Consider the following 18,759-nt stretch of genomic DNA (forward strand, 5'->3'; position numbering starts at 1 on the left):
ACAAAGATTCATCTCTTGAGAATTTTGTGCTCTACCTCCATTGTAGTCTTTATGGTTCTGAAACTTTTGCTTCAGTCACCCTGAATTTTGCCAGCCATAGGCATGCCATACCTTGGATTGCCAAACTGCCCTCACTGGAGTCAATTTCTCTGGTTAGAATAGTTGTCCCAACTCATGCTTAATACTCTAGTAAGCAAGGTTCCACCTGGGCTCAGGTTAACTTTTGCTCCCTGTGTTCTACCAGCATTCCATTTATCTGAAACCCTCCCTCACCTCCTCAAGATCTTATTTGGTCTTTAATGATTTACTCTGCTGCTTCCTGGGTTCTAAAGAACCCAGTTCAGGAGTTCCTGTTTCAGTTCGAGATCTTATTGGCCTGTCTAATCAGGTTGGTGTCATCCCAGCTAGGATTAGGCAGAGTGGTGTGGGGGGTTGTAGTGCACTTTTGGCACAGTATGGACTTGGCTGACTACTTCTCTATCTTTTCTTTCCTATTGTAATTCATGAGTCTCAGCGTCTTCTGAATGCTGTTTAGTAGGTCATCATGTTGATTTCTTGCTCTAGGGAGTAGCATACTCTGGCTCTGTATCATTGGCAAACGGATTTAAGGTTAGATGATGGGCTGCAGTTTTGTTAAATGGAACAATATGAAGAGATGGCATTATAAAGAGGCTTGGCAGCAGGGCCCATTTGAATGGTTGGTTCTTGGTTCCCATGTTGATATAGGCAGATCCTTGACAGGAAGTTTGTATGGCCCCAAATATGGTAAATCACTGGTACATCAAGTCATCCTCAGAGTTGTCTCTGTAACTGTCTTGAATGCAGTTCTGTGAATCTCTGGAGATTGTATAGGGCTTAATCATTTAGTTATTTTAATTGAGCCTGTTTAGCTTCTTCCTAAGAAGATAAGAAATGTGAAAGAGATGCAGACAGTAGGGAAAAAGCTAGGAGCTTTGTTCCCCCATTCTCTACTTGGGTTCTGGAACTGGACTCATAGGTGAATAGTGAGGAGCTGGGCTTAAACGAATTAATCCCAGATCTAGCTCTGCTTTGTGCTCGCTCCAGTCCTTGTGTCAAAGTTCACTTTGAGCCACTCAGAATAGCATGTAGAGTGGTCATTCAGGACTGTGCTAACTTACACTTCATTTTATCAAATGGGAGATCCAGTAATTTATAGTCTGTTATTTCTGGAGTCTGGAGATGGCTCTGTGTAAGCTTTGCTGAAGCAGATTTTATTACATTAGAAGAGAACCTAGCTGGCTGCATCCAACACCAGAAGCTTTTAGATGCTAAGTAAGGAGGTCATAGTTAAGGTAACAGAATGACTCTGGAACCCCTTACCCCACCCAAGAAGGAGAGTAATGAATTCCTGGTTGGCCTCTTTTCATTTCCCTTTAATTTTGAGTAATAAATTCCCTCCTTACTTCCCAGCTGAACAATTTGGGAGTCTGTATTCCCTAGAAAGACTCTGTTCACATACCCATCAGACTAAATTAGGTGAAAACTCTTTGGCCTTAATGAATGTTGAAGGATTTTAAAGGGCTAATGGAAATTCTAGAAGTAACAATTCCCATTCTATTGGTGAGGCAGTTCTGAAGAAATTCCCTGAACCTCTTAGGTTATTTTATACAGCAAAAGAGCCAGCATTGGGTTTTCTTTGCTAATAGATGACAGGGAGAATGTAGACACTTGGAATCCATGGAGAATCCCTAAGTTGCATTTTAGCCTTTGTGTTTTGTCTCCTTTCCTAACCTTTTTATCAGAGCTGATCACAGGAAACAGCATGATAGATTTGCATGATTTATCTCCCTGCCTTCTCCTGCCATTCTTTTAGAAAGTGGTGAGTGGCTGCCTGCCAGGTAAACTCTGGGTGACAAAATCTAAAGTTAGATTCGGAGTTATAAGTATAGCCCCCACTCAAGTTGCCTCCAAAGAAAAGAAAGGAAAAGTGTGCAAAATCTTGCTTCCTTGCCTTTAAATTGGGTACTTACCACATTAGAATCGTGCATTGTGCTAGTTGTACTCCTGTTGATTGATTGATTTCGTTCTACATTCATGGAACACTAACAATGTGCCTGGTACTATGCTGAGTACCTGAGATAAAAAGATAAACAGGAGTTGGTCCTTACCACTTAGAGCTCACAGTCTACTACTGGGAGAGTGTGGGAAGGTCTGATAAGAGCTATAATGGTCTTGCCACATAATTTGCTTTTGCATCTTAAAGCCAGTGGGGAACCGTGGAAATATTTTAAGTAGGAGAGTGACATGATTCATTTGCATTTTATTTTATTTTTTAAATGAGGCAGAGTCTTGCTCTGTCACCCAGGCTTGAGTGCAGTAGTGTGATCATAGCTCACTGTAACCTCAGACTCCTGGGCTCAAGTGATCCTCTTGCCTCAGCCTCTTAAGTAGCAGGGATTACAGTTGTGCACCACTACACACTGCTATTTTTTTTTTTTTGAAACAGGGTTTCACTCTTGTTTCCCAGGATGGAGTGCAGTGGCGTAATCATGACTCGCTGCAGCCTTACCTACCTGGGTTCAAGCGATCCTCCTGCCTCAGCCTCCCAAGGTGCTGCTATTACAGGCATGAGCCACTATATTTGGCCCCATTTGTATTTTTGAAAGATCACTGGTGGCAGTGAAGATACCAGTGGGTTGGAGGGAGGGAGACTAGAGGCAATAACAGTTTAGATAACAGATATGTATTGAGTCCCTGCTAAGTGTCAGGCACAGATCCAGGTGCTGGGAACCTAGGGGCCGAGTGAATAAGACAGTCTCTGCCCTCATGGAGCTTACATTCTAGTAGTGATGGAGTAGTGTGGTGGTAGGGAAGCAGACTATATACATGCAACAAATGATATTTTTTCAGATGGTGGTAAGTAATTTGAAAAAAAAAATAAATAGAGCTATGGGAGTTAGAGTGTTTGGGCATTGGGATGAGTACAGATGGGGGTGGGCAGTGAAGGCCTCTCTGAGGAGGTGATATTTGAGCTGAGACAGCTATGAGAAGATCTAGGCAAGAGTGGTCCTGATGGATATAACAGCAAGTGCAGGGACCTAAAATGTGAACAGGCTTGGCACGGTGTTTAAGCACCGTAAAGATGGTCAGAGTGGCTGGAGCTTAGTGGAGCCCAGAGGAGCAAGTAATAGTTAGATGAGGATGAAGCACCTTCTAAACCATGCGAAGGAATCTGGATTAATTCCAGTGGAGTAAGAAACACTGTGATTAATTAAATCAGGGGTCAGCAAACTAAAGCCCATGGGTCAAATCTGTCCTGCTGCCTATTTTTATTAATAAGCCATATTGGAACACTGTCACACCCATAGGTCTGCATACCATCCATGGCTATTTTTAATGTTACAAGAGCAGAGTTGAGTAATTTCAACAGAGAACATATGGCCCAGAAGCCTAAAATATTTACTATCTGGCCTTTATAGAAAAAGTTTACTACCCCTGAATTAAATGATCTAATTTAAGTTTTGAGGAGACACTCTGGCTGCTGTTGAGATAATTAATGGTAGGAGACGAGTATATCTGAATAGTTCAGATAAGAAATAACTAGGTGTTAAGCTACCAGAAAGCAAAGATCACACCGTTTTTGTTCTGTTTAAATATGCCTAGCTATACTTTGTACTCATTAAATATTGTTGAATGAATGATGAGATGCTGAATAAGGGAATGCCAGTGAATATGAAGGGGAAGTGAGGTTTTGAGAGATATTTAGGAGGTAAAAAATCAGTGCAGCTTACTGTTGACAAGGTGAATAGATATAGGAGTAGGACAGAAGGAGGACTGTAGATGCTCTTCAGGCTTCTGGTACAGGGATCTTGGTGCATGGTTGGTGTTCCATGAACATAGAATGAAATTGATCAATCAACAAGCTATGAACTGAGACAGGAGAAGTGGAGATACAAAGAGCATGTGCTGCCAGAAAGAAGGAATTAACCTTTGGACATGGGACACCTGGGACATCCAGGTAGCAATGTCTAAAAGGTAGTTCGAAAGACAAAGCTCAGTGGCATGATGCCTAGACTTATGGTAACCAGAATTCCGAAGTCGTCAGCTAGTGTGGGCTCTCCTAAAAAGGGTGTTTGATGAGGAGGGCAGGGATAGATTTCATAAGGCATTCATTTCCATTACATTTTGGATCCCGAGAGGAGGCAAAGGTAACTAGCTGTGTGGACAGTTTGCATCAGTGAGTCAGGTCATCCCATGACCATGGAATATTTTTTTTGCAGAAGCTGATAGGCTCAGATGAAGCCTTGCCTTATCTGTTCCTCTGGCCGCCAACCTCTTTCTCTTAGTTGGGTTGACTGGGGCAGCTGGGAAGTTTCTTCCCAGACTCTCTGCTAACGTTGGAACATTTGTGGCCTTTTAATTCTGTAGGTGATTCATATTTGCATTTATCTTTTTTTTTTTAAAGAGACAGGGTCTCATGCTGTCACCCAGGCTGGAGTGCGATGGCATGATCATAGCTCACTGCAGCCTTGACCTTCCAGGCTCGAGTGATCCTCCCACCTCAGCCTCCCAAGTAACTGGGACCACAGGTGCATGCCACCAAGCCCAGCTAATTTTTTATTTTTTTGTAGAGGCAGGGTCTCTGTGTTCCCCAGGCTGATCTCAAACTCCTAGGCTCAAGTGTTCCTCTCTCACTTTGGCTTTCCAAAGTACTGGGATTATAGGAGCGAGCCAACATGTTTGCATTTATGTAGTTGAGGCTATGGGTAGGTAGGAGGGTCTGGTTGTCCTTGATGTTTTGTTAGAGCAAGAATTCTCTGACACAAGGGTTAGGCAAGTGGCTAATTTTTATTAAACATTGTTAAATATTAATAGATTTATTAAATATTATTAAATATTGTGGGTTCTTTTAACCCACAAAGCTAGATAAACCCCTTACATATCCTGAACAATAGCTTCCCCTTTCCTTTTTGTCAGGGGAAGGGGAACCACAGAAATACGTAATAAAAAAACACTTGTGCTGAAAGTGGTCTTTTTTTTTTTTTTTTTTTTTTTTTTGAGACGGAGTCTCTCTCTGTCGCCCAGGCTGGAGTGCTGTGGCCGGATCTCAGCTCACTGCAAGCTCCACCTCCTGGGTTTACGCCATTCTCCTGCCTCAGCCTCCCAAGTAGCTGGGACTACAGACGCCCGCCACCACGCCCGGCTAGTTTTTTGTATTTTTTAGTAGAGACGGGGTTTCACTGTGTTAACCAGGATGGTCTCGATCTCCTGACCTCGTGATCCGCCTGTCTCGGCCTCCCAAAGTGCTGGGATTACAGGCTTGAGCCACCGCGCCTGGCCGAAAGTGGTCTTAAAACTGGATGCAAATCTCCCCTTTACAAAAATCCATTATGAAAACCCAAGGATGAAATCAACATTGTAAAGGGAATAGGGAAGGAGGACCACTCTCTATCCCGCTCTTCCACCCCCCTCATATTTTTTTCAGCATACTGTCACAGCTCTGTTGTTTGTACATTTTTCGAAGACATTTTTCAAAGACATTTTAACCCAGTCTTACATATAATGTTCACATTTTAGGGTCCCGTATGTTTTATGAGTTTTTCCTTTTCTAAGGAAACAGTTGAGTAAATAGTTTTGCTACTCCTCTAACCTAAATTACTCCTGTCATGAGGTTAGTGACTTCTGACAGACAGAGGTAAGTAGTCTAAAACCTGATTACCTGGTCCCAAAGTAGAGGAAATGGAGCCTTGAACCAAATAAATAGGTAGTAAAGGTAAATTTAAAATCTGAAAAAAAAAATTTTGAAAGGCATCTGTTGATGAGTATTAGTTCCACCTCTGTCTGGTCCACCCTGTAGAACCCGTGCTCCTTATTATATGTCACTCTTAATAGCTCCTTATATAGCTGTGTAGTGTTTATGTAAATAAAAGGAGATATGAACATATGTTCTTAGCCCTCTCACATTCTTTTACATGAAAGGTAACTCATTGTATAACCTGTTCTGTACTATTTCGTCCTTAACAGTATGTCTTGGGGATCTTTCCATGTTGGTACAGAGAAAGCTTTCTCATTCATATATCAGAGCTGCATAGTATTCCATTGTATGGATGGCTGCCTCCTACTTTATTGACTCAGTTCCTTACAAATGTGTACTTGAGTTGTTTCCAGTATTTGCTATTACAAGCAATACTCCAGCGAACAAAAGCAGCTTTTTAAAGGGTCGCACAGTACTGCATATGCTACTTAAAATGAGATTATTATTCTTCATTCTTAGAATGCCAGTTGGTTTTGTTGGTTGATAAATTCCCAATTACTCGTATTCACGAGTGCAACATTGATGGTGAATCTGACATCCCTTCATAACTTAAGAATCATTAGTATGACTGCCCCATGGAGGCATACTGTTCTATCTCAGGTTTATTTCAATAATAAAACCTTTGGAAATTGTAATAATGAAACCTACTTAAGGCCCTTTGCTTAAGAAGTCTGAATCACTGATCACTGCAATTACTGCCATGGCAGCTGTAGAGCAATTTAACAGGATAATAGTGAATAAGATAAATTACACTTCAGATTCTTAATGGATTGATGTGCAGAAGTATGCAAGGGAAGATGGGGGTGGGAGAGGAGCGCCTTTAAAATTTCAGCACACAGTAATAAAATAGGGAACTGGGCCATTGTAGCCGTTACTACTAGGAATTAGTCATCTCCTACAAACCTCTGGGGCTCTGTGGTGGGTAGAACGTCCTGTTTATTATAGACAACAAATTGGGTTAATTCTCTTGTTTGTGTGCCTCTGTGGAGTGGGTGGAAATTCTAGGTGATTTGCTAATTGTCTTATTTGGAATACTCCCCTTTCTACTAAAGAATTAGTATCTTTGGTATAAAAATAGGGGGGCAGACCAGTTTTACAAATAGCTGCTGGCCAGGAGAATACAGTTTCTGCCAGGTGAGCGGTTTAAAAAAGGCAGACTGGAAAAATAACTGTGGAATGGTGTTTCTTATTTACAAGGCTAACATAAAGTCTCCCTGTGTGTTGGGGATGGGGGAGGGGACGGATCAGTTAAGAAGTAAGTACAGTGCTTGCTTTGTATGTCCCTCGATTTGTGTTTAGGGGAGAATAGTGAGGATGTGGTCATATGGGTAGGCGTGGGGCCCAAGGAAGGGGCCCAAGGAAGCAAATCCAGGAGACTTGGCTGCAGTTCTACCCTTATGGACATTCCTTGGCACCTGGTCATGTTGTGGACACCTCAATATCTGCTGGGTATTGATCTTGTATACCTTCACTCTCAGTACAAAACACTTAGCACCCATTATCTCATTTTTCCCCACCAAAGCCCTTGGAGATGAAGAGCAGAAGAATGAAGTCTTTTCTCTCTTACAGTTTAATCAGTATTAACACACCTTTAAGTGCCATTGGATTTAGAGTGGTGTTGTGTTGATATTAAAGCAAGCTAAATTGTCTTGAAGTGTAGAAAGCACTTTTAGAAAAAGGAACAAGGTTAGGCTGAGAGAACAAGACAGATGAGGTTACTCCTCTAAGCTGGAAAATATCTTGTGTCAAAGGAGGAAGCCTCAGAGATAATCTGGGCCAGAAGATTCTGTGTTCAAATCCTGGTTCTGCCTCTTGGTCAAGTTATATAACCTCTCATTTATAATTATTTTAATCCATAACATAAAGAGAGTGATATCTATCATGCAGTTTTTTTTTTGAAATGATTAAATGAGATAATAGAAATAAAGTTGGCCCTCAATAGGTGGTAGCTGATACTATTAATGTTATTAACTGAGAGTCTTCTAAAAAGTCTCATTTATAGTTTTGGAGCAAAGGAAGGCATTCTCTTTTACTTGAGGAGATTGGTACTTCTGGCAGTAAATCAAGAGGGCTGCCTTTAGGGTTGGGAAGCATATTGACAGTATTGGAGGAAGGTGTTAGTTGCCATGGCAACCTGGGAATTCATTTGGAGGGAGAGTTGTGACTAGAGGTTATCTCACTGTAAGAGACTGACTGGTGGAGATAAAAAAAAAAAAAGCTCGTCTGGCAGGAATGAAATCTTGCTTGCTGTATATCTGCAGGAAATACCAAGAGATGTGCTCTAGAGAAGAGCCAAACATGAGTCAGAATGATGTGCAGGCTTTCTTCGGCAATGGGTGGTTGTGTCTTAGTGGGCCTAAATGCTGCCACTAGTTGATTGCTTTTGTTGGCATGTATTACTTTGGTAAAAAATAAATGTATGAATGGGATTTCAGTGAACTGTGTTTTTTCGTGGGGTTGTTTTCTTTTTTTTTTTTTGGTCATCTGAAAACATGACGTCAAATTGTTGCATATTTTCCTACAGTTGGTTTAGTCCCCAAAAAGGTTTTAGTAAAAGAGCATGGATACAGAGCGTACCTGAATCATTTATCTTGTTCCTAAGGTAAATGACATAATGAATACAAGTATTTCCTCTTGATTGGGCAGGTAAGACTTTTTTTTTTTCCCTGTAAAGGTTCTTCTGATAGTGCCACTTGATTACTGATTTTGAAAAGCCTCTTGGTACGATGTATATAATATCCATTGTTAGTTTGATGTATATAATGTCCATTGTTAGTTTGTCTGCTTGTTTAGTGCCTTTGCTGTTATCTGTTACCTTCTGATTGCAGTCTTGCCTGGAGACAAGGCTGGACCAAATGAACCCCTTACAACAGCAAGATTCTAGAGTTGCTATTTAATTTTTTACAGGCTTCCAGTGCTTACTCACATCTGTTTCCTTCCTTCCCTTTCAAGTTAGAGGTAGTCATTTGACTTGTGTTGGCTGGCAAAATGTGGCCATACATGGCAATTCTGAGCAGAAGCAGTTGCCAGTATGGGACAGTTCAGTGCTCTCTTTTCCTGCCTTGGTGATTGTGAAAGTTTGTGAGCAGGTGAAACCTTTTGTCAGTCTGAGCTCTTGAACTACAATGATGGACAGATTGCCCCTCCCTGACTCTTGCTGGACACACAGCATAAAAAATAAATGACTTTTTGTGATGTTAAGCCACTGAGATTTTGGGGGTTAGTTGTTCATGCAGCAGAACCCAGCCCATTCTTAGTGCTTCAATAGTCATTTAATACATATGTATTGAGTATTTAAGTTTGTGCTGGGCATTGTTAGGTTGGGGATATGAGATTACATCTATGAAGGAGACATAAGTAAACAAAGATAATTAAATATTGAGATAAGTGCTATAAAAGAAAATAAACAAGATCATGTGATAGAAAAATCTCCAAAGAACAAAGAGGCATGAAAAGGAAATGGGAATCTCCCAGGACACTTATTAATGAATTTTAATATTTCCCTATATGTCTTAAGACTCTGGATACTTCTAGAGTAGTTTCTTATGCCTTGGAAAGGGGATAACACTGAAGGCAAGAGAGCAATGTGTTGTATTACTTGGTAGCATGTGACAAAATTAAATAACTAGTGTACTCCAAAATAAATGACAGCCAAGAATGATGTTAGTTTGCTCTGCATCTTTAGAAACTCATTAGTGTCCCACTGGGTTTAGTGGAAGATGAAATCTGAGCTTTGTTTATGTGCTGTGTTAAGCCCCTCCCCAAGGGCATCCATCTTCAGCATTCAGCCTTTCCAGAGATCTAGTTGCTCAGTAGGTACTGGTCCAGTTTAATTTTATTAAGCAGACTCTCACACTGGGGAGAAGTGGAATGTAAATTGATGCATAATGCTTATATCTTGTATAATACAATTTTGGAAGGAAATAGAATGATGACATATTTCCTTAAATCTTACTTAACTGCTCTCCAGTGAAAACTTTGAGAATGGTTATGACTTTTCTGGAAGAAACATAGGGATAGAGCTCAGGTCTGATCATTGAGGAACATTGAGTTCAGTGCCAGTTGGCAATGATGGTTTAGTTTGTGTGACCGTAAGAAATCTCTCGGTATGAGAGTGGGCAGCACCTATTTTGCCTTGATAGGAAGAAGTGAGAAAAGTGTTACTTGGGATTTGTAATGGGGAAGGGAGAGCTTTGTCTGCTTTTCTTTTCTTCCTTTTCTTTGGGGCAAACCAAAGCAACGAGAATAGGAGGTCAGGGGAGGAGGCATGTCTAAATGACAGTTATAAGAATCAGTTCCTTCAAAAACTTTGGGCACTGAAAGAGTATGGGCTGTTTAATTCTATGTCCAAACTCAGAAACATGCTTGTGCAACTGCAATGAAGGGAATTCAGAGTGATGTGCATGGTGACATTTGCCCCTCATCCGTTGAGCCAGTCTTATGATCATCCCTGGAGGACGAGTGAGAATCTCTAAACTGGAGCTCAGATTTTTCTTTCTGTCTTGAATATTTTAGTCATCTCATGTTGGCACATACTCTAAAAATCTGATCTGGATGAAACTCCAGGGAAGTAGGAGAAATTGATCAAAGTAAGAACAACATCAAAGACACACACATCCTTGCAAATATATGGGTTTATTGATATAGTGTAAATTTCCATGCCAGGACACATGCTAACAGTTTAATGATGTGTATAGCAAAGTCCCTTGTTAGCCCCATTCAGAAACTCTAAAATGAGTTGCAAGGCTGAAAGTATTGAAGCCAAAGGCCAAAAACAATGATCATGTTACCTAGGGTCTCATGAATAATTCAGCTGAGTTTAATGCTTTTTCCGTGGTGAAAATAAAAGCTGAAATATTTGGCATAATGTAGGCAAATTGTACCCCCCTTCCTTTTGGGAGGATGGTTGGTCATGAGGAATGTAAGGAAGGGTGGAGAAACATAAGGAATCTTTTCATATTTCTTTTAACCAAATATATGGAATCTCTCAACATTCTACCTCTAAAGAAGTAAAAATATAAAAATTCGAGTTGGAGATTTAAAGGTGTTCTCTTTGAATGTTCATTAATAGCTGAAGATTTGGGCTTGAGAGACGCTTAGAAAATTGCTCCTAAAGTCCTAGAAAGATGGTTATAGAAATACCAAGAGAGGAGGAATGCTTGATATTCTTGGTGATAGGAATCACTAAGAATAGTGTATTGGTCTGTTTCAGAAAAATAATAGTAATTAGACATGAACAAAAGAGCATGTGGATATTCTTGAAAGTTGTGTGCAAATTGAATTACTGTAAATGTAATCATAATTTAAAGGCATTAGAAAAGTGTTATAACAAAACCTGCCAGAAGATGAGAATTATTTTTCATAAAGTGAATGTGTTTCTTTCTCTCCAGTTCAATTTTAAACCTAGGTTTTTGTATATTGATTTAATTTAAATTGAGACCTCTGCCGTTCAGGGGATAAAGCTCTGGACATTTTACATCCTTAGACTTCAGTTCTTGCCTCTTAAATAGGTAAACTCTCCTGTGTCTTTCTACTTTTCTCCTAAAAATAATGAGAAGATAAGCAAGTTAATGGAATCTAAGACTGTTTGAACTGGAAGGAGCTTAGAGATCATCTAACGCAGGTCACTTATTGGACTGAAACTAAGACCTGGAGAGGTTATGTGACTCTTCAGGGTTCCCACTAATAGAAGAGGAGGCGAATTATTATGAATAGGGCAAACATAACTCAAAGAAGGGATTCTTTTTATTAAAAAGTATGAGAAAGGAAACAGATCTTACTGACATGGCCCATTTCTTTCATTCTCTGTGGTTTTTTTGTTTGTTTTTTGTTTTTGAGGTGGAGTCTTGCTCTTGTTGCCCAGACTGGGGTGCAATGGTGCGATCTCGGCTCACTGCACCCCCTGCCTCCCAGTTTCAAGCAATTCTCCTGCTTCAGTCTCACGAGTAGCTGGGATTACAGGCATGTGCCACCACGCCCGGCTAATTTTGTATTTTTAGTAGAGACAGAGTTTCTTCATGTTGGTCAGGCTGGTCTTGAACTCCTGATCTCAGGTGATCTTCCTGCCTCGGCCTCCCAAAGTGCTAGGATTACAGTCATGAGCCACCGCACCTGACCTTCTATATTTTTTATTGCTTAAAATATGATGAGATGCCTGGACATTCAGCTGCCGTCTTGTGATATAAAGTGCTGTGTTAACTCACTGAAGAATTTTACAAAACAACATGGATGATTCTCATAATAAGGAGTGAAAGAGACATGAAATGAGTGCATCCTATATGATTCAATTTATATGAAATTTTAAAAGAGGCAGGACCAGTCAATCTACAGTGACAGTAATCCCTATCATGGTCACCCTTATGGAAGGGTAATGACTGGAAGGGAACCCAAAGGGCTGTTTAGAGCGCTAGCGATGCTCTGGTTTTTATCTGGGTGCTAGTTGCATGGTTTAGTTCACTTTGTGAAAATTTTTTAAGCTGGATACTTAAGAATTGTGTTCCTTCTGTATCTACATTACATTTTAATAAAAGGTTTACATTTAAAAATATAAACTATTTACAAGCAGAAGATGAGGCTTTGGGTAAAGTCCCATGGAATAGTTGGACTTAGAGTCATTAGAGAGAATAATTTTTAATTCCAATTTCTACACTGCTTCTAGGCTCTAAAGGCCATTTTCTTTTCTTTATGACACTTCAGGGTTGCTCCCTAGATTTGTTTTTGCCATCTCCAAATTAAAAATAGAGTCTAGAAAAACAGGATAGAGAATGCAGGAGTACAGCCGAATACACAAAGGCATTTGGCATAAACCATGGTATTTCAAAGTGGTGGGATGGGAGAGAGGAATGGATTTTTGAATAACCGATTTTGAGACAACTGGGTAGTCATTTGGGAAAAAATTAAATTGGATCCCTGTCTTCCTCCTTATATGGAAGTTAATTTTATATTGATTAAAATATACGTGTACAAAATGAAACCATAAAAATATTAAAAGAAAATATAGAGGTATATATTTTTGAACCATGGAATATAATGTAAGCCTGACTGAAAATTCAGGAGCTATATAAGAAAAGATTGACAAATTTTAAAAGTTCTACATGGTTAAAAATAGTATCATAAAGCCAAAAGATGAACTGGGAAAAATATTTGCAACACATGAGAAGGGGCTAATATCCTTTATAAAGTGTTCATACAGTCAAAAGAAAGTCAAAAAAGATCAGCAATCCAAAGAAAAAATGAGCAAAGAACATGAGCTGTTGTTTCAAACAGAATAACTAAATAACTTACTAACACCTGCAAAGACTTATTGCAACATGGAAACCTATGAACATAGGAAATGAATGATGCCAGGTCTTATTCATAATAGAGGAATACAAATTCAATTGCAAGTACAATATGTAGTCATTTTTCACATATTAGATAAAAAACATTTGCTCATACATTGCATTCTGAGTACAGAGTAGCAAGAAGTCTCATATATTGTTGAATGGGCAGTATCAGAAAGAATTTAAAATGTATATACCCTTTGACTTACTGGTTCCCTTCTAGGACTTTATTCTTTAGATACACCCACATCTACATTCATTACAACATTGTTTATGGCAGCAAAAAATTGGAAACAATGGCAGGTACCACCAAAAAAGGACTGGTTGAATAAATGAAAGCATAGCTATGCAGTGGAATGCTATGCAACTGGTAGAAAGAAGGGGCAGATTGATACATTCTATATGAAAAAATCTCCGAGATACACTGTTAAATGAAAAAAATGTGGCACATGTGCCACATTTTAAAAAGGGAAGGGGCATATACACAGATGCTTGTACACACAGAGAGTATTTCTTGAAGGATATATAAGAAAATGGTTTCCTCAGAGGTATAGAACTTTGGGGAAGGGTAGGGATGAGAGGGAAACTTGCTTGTCATTGTTTACTGTTTCGTATTGAGAATGTTTTCCCCAGGTGAATGAATGTTATACTCATTTAGGAAAACAGACAAAACCAATAAAACCAAACCATTTCTATATAGTGATTATTAGCGGAGATGCCATTGGCATTTTAGATGCATTTTGGGACTGTTCCCCACATTCATGACATTACATTCCTTTCCCTTTGCACTAAATGCCAGTAGCACTTCCCTAGACACTGATAAACAAAAAGTGCTCCTCTAGATTTCTGAAAAGGCCAGGGTGTGGATTGGGTTGGTGGTGGTGTTTGAGTCTAAAAGAATGTAACTTCTCTTAGGGTTTCCTAATTTCCAGGTTATGTTGGTCTGGCAGGGTCTTGACCGACATGGACGGTTATGGACCTTTACTTAGCGAAAAACTTGAATGAACTTCCTTTCTAGAACTCATGGTTTTCATTCAGTGAGACTGGACTTTGCCCTGGAGCAGTGACTGGTCAGGGAGCTGTATCTAAGTGGGAATTGCACCTGTGTGGGCAAAAGTGTGGCGCTCAGATTTTCGTAACAATGGGCAAGATTTCAAGAAGCAGGATTTTGGTTCCCTTGCGTTAAAAAGCATGCAGAATGGCCGGGTGTGGTGGCTCTCACCTGTAATCCCAGCACTTTGAGAAGCTGAGGTGGGGAGATCACCTGAGGCTAGGAGTTCGAGATCAGCCTGGCCAACACAGCAAAACTCCGTGTCTACTAAAAATACAAAGCCTAGCATGGTGGCACTTGCCTATAGTCCCAGCTACTCGGGAGGCTGCGGCACGAGAATCACTTGAGCCCAGGAGGCAGAGGTTGCAACAAGCCGGGATCACACCACTGCACTCCAGCCTGGGCAACAGAGCGAGACTCCATCTCAAAAAAAAAAAAAAAAAATTAAAGCATAGAGGATTGGTTGTATCCTAATAGCACTGGTCCATTTTTCTGTGGTGTGCTTTTTTAGCTTTTTTCCTAACAAAAAAATCTTACCACATGATTCTCTGCCAACAGATTTTCCTGAACTGGAAGGAGCAGATGTTTCTGTTGGAAATGGGCATCTGTTTCTCCCCTCACTGTGGCGTGTGCTTCCTATGAGCCCAGGCCCATGTAACAGTGAATCATCATTAGAAGACTCTCTCATAAGATTCATAGGGAAGAATCTGTAAGACCCTAGTCTTCCAGGAGGTCAGAAGGAGAGCAGAATGGAGGGTGAGCTTCAGAGCACTGAGCAATGCAAGGGGAAACAGGGCTGCTGTCCTGTCTGCTTGGCAGTGACCAGCAGCTGCATCTGGCCCTCATGAAACAGGAGGCAAGTTACTGAGACAGTAGAGAAACCCTGAGTCTTTAGAACTATATTATCTACCTGGGCCTTAAAACCTGGACATGCCCAGGGGTAAAATATATCCAAGTAGAAATCTTCCGTCTCAGAACATACCCAGAAATAATGATTCTCTATTTTGAGTACTTTCTTGTGCAGTATACTAACCAGGTGCCTACTGCTATAAATTAATTTTTTTCTTTTTCCTTTTTCTCTTTTTTGATGGAGTCTCGCTCTGTCACCCAGGCTGGAGTGCAGTGGCACGATCTCAGCTCTCTGCAGTCTCAACCTCCCGGGTTCAAGCGATTCTCCTGCCTCAGCTTCCTGAGTAGCTGGGACTACAGGCATGCGCCACCACACCCAGCTAATTTTTGCATTTTTGGTAGAGACGGGGTTTCACCATGTTGGCCAGGCTGGTCTTGAACTCCTGAGCCAGGTCCTCCACTTGCCTCATCCTCCCAAAGAGCTGGGATTACAGGTAAGAGCCACTGTGCCCAGCAATTTTTTTCTTTAATCTAAGTGTACACATTAATGCATAGGAAATCCCCACCTTTCCCCAACCCCCTAGTTTTTCTTTTCCTTTTTTTAAAAACTGGATTTTCTTTCATTCTTTCTCTTTCTGCTTCCCATCCCTTGCCCTTCCCAAGGAGTGTCATAGTTACCCCCAGACCACTGCCTCAAAGCATTCAGGATAGTGCTCTGCTGATTAAAAAAAAAAAAAAAACATTTAAAATAACATTTCCTGCTTTTTCTAATTAGAAAAGCAACATGTTTATCATAGACAATTTGGAAAATACAGAAAAGCAAAGTGAAGAAAATAATTATCAAGGAAAACAATGCACCTTTCTTTTAAGCCATCATTTTCTCTCCATCTTTGCAGTCACAAACTCCTTTGTTCCACTTTTTACATCTTAGAGTAGCTGGGGGTTGGCACACAGATGGTTGGAAGTCCTTGGATCTCTCTGTCTCCCTGTGTTGTAAGAGTACAGAAATACAGCAGGCAGCTCTTTGGCTTTGTTTTGAAGCCCTGCAGAATGGGAGAATGCTCTGCATCACTGGAGGACATTTGACTGCATTAATATCCCAAGAAGAATGGTTGCTGGGAGGAATGAGCAGAAGGAGTGGTGTATACTAGACTGTACAGGAGTCTTTCCCCCCAAGGCCTGGTCAGCTTTTGCCCTTGGACAGGGAAAGAGGATATCTGGGGATTTATATTTTCTACCAGAATTTGAGCCTTGTCACCTTGGCTGTCCCCCTGTGTCCTTGGGTTTTTTAAATGGAACCTCTTTGTTGTAAAATATTAGTTGTACAGTTGAATTTTTCAGAGTAGAATTGGGATCCAGAGTGAGAAACTTTCTCCCTGAAGGGGCTCCCTGGACTTTTGCTCTTGGCGAGTTGCTGGCAGATACTGACACTAGAAATTAGTGTCAGAGAGTTCTGATATCACTTCAGTTTCGGACTGACCCTGGAACACTCCTTGAGGACAGCAGTGTGTAAGCTCAAAAGAGATTGTCCTAATTTTGATGACCCTCAGAGTTAAGGCTTCTGGGGGAACTCTTCATTTTCATAAAAACCCCTCTGTGGGTAGTCACTGTGTTGAGAGATGAGAATTTATGAGCCTTTACCGTTGAAGTTTTTTTTATGACATCAGAATATGTGCTTCTACAACTGGATATTGGGTTTCGGAGTGTAGACATCGTGGGGCCAGGAGCTTTGCAGACTTCCCTTATTCCCAATTTCTTGGATTTTTTTTTCTATCCCTTCATTCAGTTGATTTTGATGCCCTAGTATCTTTTCCTAGATCCCAGATCAAGAGATACTTTTATTCCTAATTCTCCCTCTGAAAATTCTGTGTCTTTCAGAACAAGACAGGGGAAAAGAGAAATGAGCTTATTAAAAACTATGATATCACGAGGTCAGGAGTTCAAGACCAGCCTAACGAACATGGTGAAACCCCGCCTCTACTAAAAATACAAAAATTATCTGGGCATGGTGGCATGTGCCTATAAATCCCAGCTACTCAGGAGGCTGAGGCAGGAGAATCGTTTGAACCCGGGAGGCTTAGGTTGCAGTGAGCTGAAATCGTGCCACTGCACTCCAGTCTGGGCGACAGAGCAAAAAAAAAACTATGATGGGCTGGGCATGGTGGCTCCTCACGCCTGTAATCCCAGCACTTTGGGAGGCCAAGGTGGGAGGATCACTTGAGCACAGGAGTTGAAGACCAACCTGGACAACATAGTGAGACCTCATCTCTACTAAAAATCAGAAATTAAAAATTCGCCGGGTGTGATGGCATTTGCCTGTAGTCCTTACTAATCCCCGAGGCTGGAATGGGATGATTGCCTTACCCCAGGAGTTCAAGCTTGCAGTGAACTATGATCATGCCACTGTACTCCAGCCTGGGTGACATAGCAAGATCCTGTCTAAAACAAACAAAAAACTATGATGGTTAAAAAAAAAAAAAAAAAAAAAAATCTTGGTGAACAACCTCTCTGGATTGTAATTTCTCAAAGAAAAATATGATGTAAAGATTATTTCTCTTGCTCTTCCTTCCAGGTATTTCATCAAAAAGTGTAAATTCCTGAGCTTTGCTGGCAACCATATTACTTTTTCTCTCTTCCTCAGTCCCTGTACCTTTCCTCTTTGTCCATTCTGGAATTGTGAGGGTGATAAATGGATTCAAAAATGCTGTTAAGGGTGATCTTTAGATAGGCACAGATTCTTTATGATATATCCCTAATCAGGAGCCTTTACAGGTTCTCCCCAAAGCCTCTTTGTGCAGGAATAGGAGCCTGCTGTGTTTTAGACTGGATGGGGCTCTGACCAATTATTTTTTGTCTTTCCCCGCAGGGCATCGTAGTAGGTGCTCAGTGAAGATGTGTTGGATTGAAGTGGTTTGAATTAAATATGATTTGTATGTAATTTTATATTCAAATAAAGTCTGTTCCTGGTCTGAGTTACTTTTCAAATTATATATTGTTACTCTGAAGATTGTCATTTCCTGAATTTTATTTCCTTTGTTCCTTTTCACTCACTTGCTTCCATTGTTCCAAATTTAGTCCTGCTGGAAGTGAGACTAGATAGGTGTGGAAATAACTGTCGAATTAAATTGTTCAGTCAGGGGAAGCGGGGGTAGATGGCTAAAGACATCAGAATCTTTTGTCTGGATTTTATGGTCAGAAAATGGAAACTGGTAGAGCAAAAGGGTCAAAAAGTATAAGGAATACCCTGGTTTGCTTTAAATCTCTATTTGCCTTAGAGCAGTCATCTGCAATGTGGTGACCACAGGCTTTCTAATGTGTATGGGTTTAACTCCCTAGAGAGCAATATTCCTTTGGGGTGAGGAGAGTAGGGGATATATTCTTTCCTTCCAGGGGCCTTCTCATTGCCTTCTTTTTAAATTTTTAAATTTTCATTTTTTTTTTTTTTTTTTGAGACGAAATCTCTCTCTGTCACCAGGCTGGAGTGCAGTGGCATGATCTTGGCTCACTGCAACCTCTGCCTCCCAGGTTCAAGTGATTCTTCTGCCTCAGCCTCCTGAGTAGCTGGGACTACAGGCGGGCATCGCCACATCCAGCTAATTGTTGTATTTTTGGTAGAGACGGGGCTTCACCACGTTTGCCAGGATGGTCTCGATCTCTTGACCTGGTGATCCACCCTCCTCGGCCTCCCAAAGTGCTGGGATTACAAGCGTGAGCCACCGCGCCAGGACCCATTGCCTTCTAATAGCCCTTTTCTCTTCTCT

The 18,759-nt window shown here is 40.7% G+C and overlaps 1 protein-coding gene across 1 annotated transcript in view; it reads left to right on the forward strand.

Moving 5' to 3' along the window:
* Positions 1-18,759, forward strand: part of SRGAP2 (SLIT-ROBO Rho GTPase activating protein 2) — a 263,500-nt gene that overhangs the window by 53,595 nt on the left and 191,146 nt on the right. The gene's annotated exons all lie outside the window — the stretch shown is intronic.

Source organism: Colobus angolensis, unplaced genomic scaffold, assembly GCF_000951035.1.
Source record: "Colobus angolensis palliatus isolate OR3802 unplaced genomic scaffold, Cang.pa_1.0 Scaffold100, whole genome shotgun sequence".
Classification (NCBI taxonomy): Eukaryota; Metazoa; Chordata; class Mammalia; order Primates; family Cercopithecidae; genus Colobus; species Colobus angolensis.